The 6,462-nt window shown below is 39.5% G+C and overlaps 1 long non-coding RNA gene across 1 annotated transcript in view; it reads right to left on the bottom strand.

Moving 5' to 3' along the window:
* LOC132363807 (uncharacterized) overlaps window positions 1-6,462 on the bottom strand; it is a 38,577-nt gene that overhangs the window by 31,193 nt on the left and 922 nt on the right. The gene's annotated exons all lie outside the window — the stretch shown is intronic.

Raw genomic sequence — 6,462 nt, 5'->3', positions numbered from 1 at the left:
CTCCCTGACCTCGATACAGGATTTTCTAACACTGGCATTTGAATTTCTAACAAATTGAAAACTTGGGAAGGCCGGTATAATAATAAGCATTATCATCACCAAAGACAAGTCTGGTTCAGAGGAGGCTTTTTTTTTTTTTCCCCTCCCTAGCCCCATCTGAGGTTTGGAATGTTGAAATAGTCTTTAGCTCTCTAACATGAAAATCAGGCCTCTATTTCCAGGCTGCTTTCTGCTCTAAATAAGTCCAACCAGAATTGGCTTACAGTAATGAAACACGTCTAGTATTAAGTCCTAAGGTGATTTCAGTGGCTCAATAATAACAGGAACCCAGATTCTTTCTATAGTTTTGCTTTTTCATCCTCAGTGACTTGCCTTGTCCTAATTTCTCTATGTAGTTCTAAATATCACATGCTAACAACTTCAGAACCAGGAAGGTGACTGCATCTTAGAACTCACAAGTTTTAAGAATTATTTAAGTTTATTTCTTAAAAATTAAGGGCTTCCCTGGTGGCGCAGTGGTTAAGAATCCGCCTGCCAATGCACGGGACAAGGGTTCAAGCCCTGGTCCGGGAAGTTCCCACATGCCACGGAGCAATGAAGCCTGTACGCCACAACTACTGAGCCTGTGCTCTAGAGCCCAAAAGCCACAACTACTGAGTCCTCGTGCCCCAACTACTGAAGCGTGCGCGCCTAGAGCCCGTGCTCCGCAACAAGAGAAGCCACCGCAATGAGAAGCCCACGCACCGCAACGAAGAGTAGCCCCCGCTCACCACAACTGGAGAAAGCACGCACGCAGCAAGGAAGACCCAACGCAGCCAAAAATAAATTAAATAAATTAATTAAAAAAAAATTTGAGATTGTTTACGTGATAATTACGTTTCTGGAAAATTGTTTATTAACACCCTTTTAAAAGCTTCTTGAGGTTTCATATGAGAAATAATAGGTTCAAGTTTTCAGCCACATGACCACTTGGTGGGAACCTTGTGGGATGTGCAGTAATTCTTTATGAAGGATTGTTTTGTGGCATGCTGGGGAAGATAATTAGCATCTCTGGTTGGCCCTTGCTCACTAAATGCGTCTAGTGTTTACCAATCATTGTGATAACTAAGCCTCTCAAGCATTTCCAAAGCACCCCAATTCAGAACTACTGGTTTATATTATTCAAGATTCATCTTTGAGATCAGTGAGAGGAGCCAAACAAATACCCTGAACAAAATGGGTTTTATTAGGTGGGGAGAAGAGCTGCTTGGGCAGGTACCCACAGATAACTGTCTCAAGCCGTGCCATGAGTGGTTAATATAGTAGTATTTCGGTTACCTACTAATAAAACTAATAATCAGCACAAGTAGCCTTGAACAAAAATTTAAATTCAGATACAGTCTTCCTTTTGTGGTGACAAGTGCTTGATAGGTTCCAAAAGGAAAACTTCCTGGGATTATTCCAGTTGTCCTCCCCACTTAAAACTCCACCCTTGCTACACAACAGTACAACACGTGATCTGACCCCTCAATACCTTTCTTTTCCCCTACTCTCCTACTGCACTTTGACCCTGCTTGGACAGTCTTCCCACAGATTTCTACCTGACTCATCCCTCACTTTTTTCATAAGTCATAAGGTTTGTTTTTTTTTTTTAATTTAGTCATAAGGTTTTGAAATGTCATAAAACATGCTGCCTTCAAGTCCCTGTCATTTCCTATCCTCACCCTACTCTTTCTCCACAGCAGTTATTACCACCTAATTTGTCTTTCCCCCCATTGCTATGGTCTGAATTTTTAGGTCCCCCAAATCCCTATGTTGAAATCCTAACTCCTACGGTGATGGTAGTAGGAGGTGGGGCCTTTGGGAGGTGGTAGATCAATAAAAGGGTCTCTAGAAATCCCTGATCCCCTTCCACCATATGAGGACACATTTAAGTTTATGACCTGGAAGAGGGCCCTCACCTGACCATGCTGGCACCCCGATCTCAGACTTCCCAGCCTTCAGAACTGCAAGATAAATTTTGTTCATAAGCTACCCAGCCTGTGTTATTTTGTTATGGCAGCCTGAACGGACTAAGACCCACCATTTTAAGTTTCAAGAGGCCAGAAACTTGTTCATTGCTATTTTCCAACATTAGAACAATGCTTAGCACTTAAGCACTCAAATCTTTTGCCAAATCAGTCTCTCCCACTATCCAAAACTCTTGGGTGATTTGGTTTCTCCGTTTGAGAGAGAAAGGCCTTAATTTTTATGTATAGATTATACTCTCATCTGTCAAGAGTTCTAGGGGCAACAAACCAAACCCAGAAATTAGAACTTAACTGGTAAAAGATAAGTCTTAATTAGGAAAAGAATTCAAGGAGAAATTAATAGTAATGTTTAGAGGACTAAAAATGTGGCCTGAGGTATTCCTGGGCCAGCAAAGGGGGAATACCAATGACCAGAATAAATGCGCAACCCTCTTTTATACTTCCTAGGTATAAAAGTCCAATTCTGTTGCTGACTCTCTTGAAAAAATTTACCCAAGTGGAGTTTTTACTCAACTTTTTATTTCAAACCTATTCTTAGAAAATTAAGAGAACGGTATAATGAACACACATAAAACACCATTCACCTACATTCAATTAGCATTTTGCCACATTTGCACTCTCACACTTGTGTGTGTTCACTCTATTAATGTTTTCTGAACATCATGACACTTCAGCCTAAATGTTTCAGCACTCTTAACGCTCTCCCCGCAAATATTATAATCAGGAAATTTAGCACTGATATACTACTACCATATATATAGTCCATATAAAAATTTCCCTGATTGTCTCAACTTTTTCATCTAAGGTCAAATCAAAGATTGCACATGGCATTTAGTTCTAGTTCCTTTTCGTAAGAATAGTTCCTTTGCCTTTTTGTCTTCATGATGTTGATAGTTTTGAAGGGTACAGGCCATTTGTTTTACAGAAGAGCCCTTTGTTCAGATTCACTTGCTGATTTCCTTGTGCTCAGCGTCATTGTACACATTATTGGTAGGGATACTACGTAAGTCTTGTGTCTTAATCAATGCATCAATTACCAGGGAGAACAAGATATCAATTCTGTGCTTTGCTCCACACTTCATTCTTAAGATAACCTTTAATAAGTAATCTGTGGGGATGGCTTAATTTTAAGTATAACATTTATACTAGGGATTCTATAAGCAAGAAGGAGCAGTAAAGAGAAAAGCAAGTCCTTACAAATGGTACATGAGAAGATAGGGAGTAAAGAGACAACTCAAAATTTGAAAATAAACTGCTTCAAGCAAAGACCCTTCACTATTTCAGATACCACTGTGACTCCATTCTCCAGTCCTAAGGCTGCTTTGTTAAGGCTATGTCTCTACCTTTCCTTCCTCTGGTATCAGAAGAACAATGAAATGAGTGAAAGCCCTAAATAGAGGAGCTATAAGGCAACCTACATTATTCAACCTGTGAAGGAGGTAATGTAGCATTTACAGAAAGAACCATTGAAACAGCCATTTTAGTAGGTCAAAAACAGTTGAATATCACCAATTTCATATTGTTAAACCTAATTACAATGCACCATCAATCCCATTTCTGCTGCGGTAAGTCAGGAAATGGAAATCTATCTTCACACTAAAGAGAATACTGCAGCTGAACCAACCTTTAATAATTAAGCTGAGTGAGATCCCAGGAAACAGGAAATGTTCCACCTAAACCGTAAGCTCTTAAACAGGTTCTTGGAGCCCCTGACCCAGAGGGTAGAGATTTGGGGCAATGGTTGGGAAGTGGGGAGTCCACGTGAGTGACTTCAGGGGGTCCATAAACCACTGATTATAAAATGCAAGACTGCAAATATTAATTTTTCTGGGGAAACGGTCCATTGCTTTTACTGATTTCTTGAAGGAATCTGTGACCAAAAGGTTAAGAACCACAGATTTCCTAAATGGGAAACCAATCTACCTTACTAGTCTAACTGCTTAAATTCAAGCCATACGCCTTGGTCCACGTCCCCCTTGCCTTTAGCCATCTCCTCAGTCTTGCCTTTCCATATCTTAGGTATCCTTGGTCTACCCTCTTCTATGAAGCCTCCCCCATTCAGCCCACACTGGCTGTTTCACTCAAATTCTTACACTCTTATTTTTCAATTTTTTAATGTTCAATTCAGGAACTTATTATAGCTTTTAATATTTTCTCCCATCTTCCTTTGGATTATTCTGAAGCAAATTCCAGAAATCATAATTTTACTCTAACATTGTAACTCTAAAAAGGTTATTCTAGGGGGCTTCCCTGGTGGCGCAGAGGTTGAGAGTCTGCCTGCCAATGCAGGGGACACGGGTTCGAGCCCTGGTCTGGGAAGATCCCACATGCCGCGGAGCAACTAGGCCCCTGAGCCTGCGCGTCTGGAGCTTGTGCTCCGCAACAAGAGAGGCCGCGATAGTGAGAGGCCTGCGCACCGTGATGAACAGTGGCCCCCACTTGCCGCAACTAGAGAAAGCCCTCACACAGAAACGAAGACCCAACACAGCCAAAAATAAATAAATAAATTAATTTAAAAAAAAAAAAAAAAAAGGTTATTCTATAAAATATAACAATATGATCACATCGAAAAAAATTAACAACTCCTTAATGGCAAAAACTTGAATGTTCAAATTATCCCAATATTTTCAAAAACTTTTTTTTTTTTTTTGGCCACGCCACGTGGCATGCAGGATCTTAGTTCCCTGACGAGGGGTTGAACCCGGGCCCCCTGCACTGGGAGCGTGGAGTCTTAACCACTGGACTGCCAGGGAAGTCTCATAACTTTTTCAACTGTTAAAGAGTCAGGAGCCAGTAAAGGCCATACCCTATATTGGTTATGTCCCTTAAGTCTCTTTTAAACTATAGGTTTCCTTGCCTCTTTTTCCTCTGCTTTGCAATTTATTTGTTGAAGAAACTGTGCCACCTGTCCTGTAGTCCTGTAATCTCCTACATTCTACATTTCACTGATTGCATTCTTATGATGTCATTTAACATTCTCTTCCATCCCCACTTGGTCTGACTCAAGTTAAGCTTTTTGACAAGATTAGTTCATCAGCGGGTATATAATTCTGGTTGGCTCTTTTGTGATGTTAGCAGCCACTGATGATCATTACCTAGATCTCTAATTTCATTAAAGGTATACTATTCTACTTCTATCTTTAATTCATTTTTTTATATGGAATACCTCTCTAGTGAGAAACTTCCCCTCATAACAAGTAACTAGTTACCCTGAGGTAGAGTTCATATGGGAAAGGCTTCTTTATGTACTGGATTTTAGGATGAGTTAGACCTGTAGTATTAATCAAAGGTGAGACCAGTGAGATTTCTTGGGTGTCTTTGTGAACTCACGGATTTTAACTTATTTAATGTGCTTCAATTCACTGCAATTATTCTTATTAATGCTCAAATTCTTCTAACTTTGGCCTTGGCAGGCTTTTCCTACTGGCTTAGTTTTGACAAGACCGCATTAGTAAAGGACAGTATCTTCCATAAATGGTGTTGGGAAAACTGGACAACCACATGCAAATGAATGAAAATGGACCACTATCTTACACCATACACAAAAATTAACTCAAAATGGATTAAAGACACGAACGTTAAGACCTGAAACCATAACACTTATATAAGATAACATAGACAGTAAGCTCCTTGACATCAGTCTTGGATTTTTGGGATTTGACACCAAAATCAAAAACAATAACAGCAAAAATAAACAAGGGGGGGGGTACACCAAACTAAAAAGCTTCTGCACAGCAAAGGAAACCATTAACAAAATGAAAAGGCAACCTACTGAATGGGAGAAAATATCTGCAAACCATATATCTGGTAAGGAGTTAGTTCCCAAAATATATAAAGAACTCATACAACCCAATAGCAAAAAAATAATCAAAAAATGGGCAGAAGACATGAATAGACATTTTTCCAAAGACACACAGATGGCCAAACGGTACATGAAAAGGTGCTAAGCATCACTAATCATCAGGGAAATGTAAATCAAAACCCCAGTGAGGTATCACCTCACACCTGTAGAATGGCTATTATCAAAAAGACAAGAAATAACAAGTGTTGGCATAGATGTGGAGAAAAGGGAACACTTGTGTACTATGACTGGAAATGTAAACTGGTGCAGCTACTATGGAAAAGAGTATGAAGGTTCCACAAAAAATTAAAAATAGAACTACCATAGGATCCAGAAATTCTACTTCTGGGTATTTATCCAAAGAAAACAAAAACAGAAATTTGAAAAGATGTATGCACCTCCATGTTCACTGCAGCATTATTTACAGTAGCCAAGATATGGAAACAACCTAAGAGTCCATTGATGAATGAATGGATAAAGAAGATGTGGTGTATATATACAATGGAATACTATTCAGCCATTAAAAACAATGAATTCCTGCTGTTTGTGATGACATGGATGGAATTTGAGGGCATTATGCTAAGTGAAATAAGTCAGACAGAGAAAGACAAA

The sequence above is a fragment of the Balaenoptera ricei genome, chromosome 3 (assembly GCF_028023285.1).
Source record: "Balaenoptera ricei isolate mBalRic1 chromosome 3, mBalRic1.hap2, whole genome shotgun sequence".
Lineage (NCBI taxonomy): Eukaryota > Metazoa > Chordata > Mammalia > Artiodactyla > Balaenopteridae > Balaenoptera > Balaenoptera ricei.
Note: the sequence above shows the minus strand (reverse complement) of the source record. Positions and strands in the feature narration are given on the sequence as shown.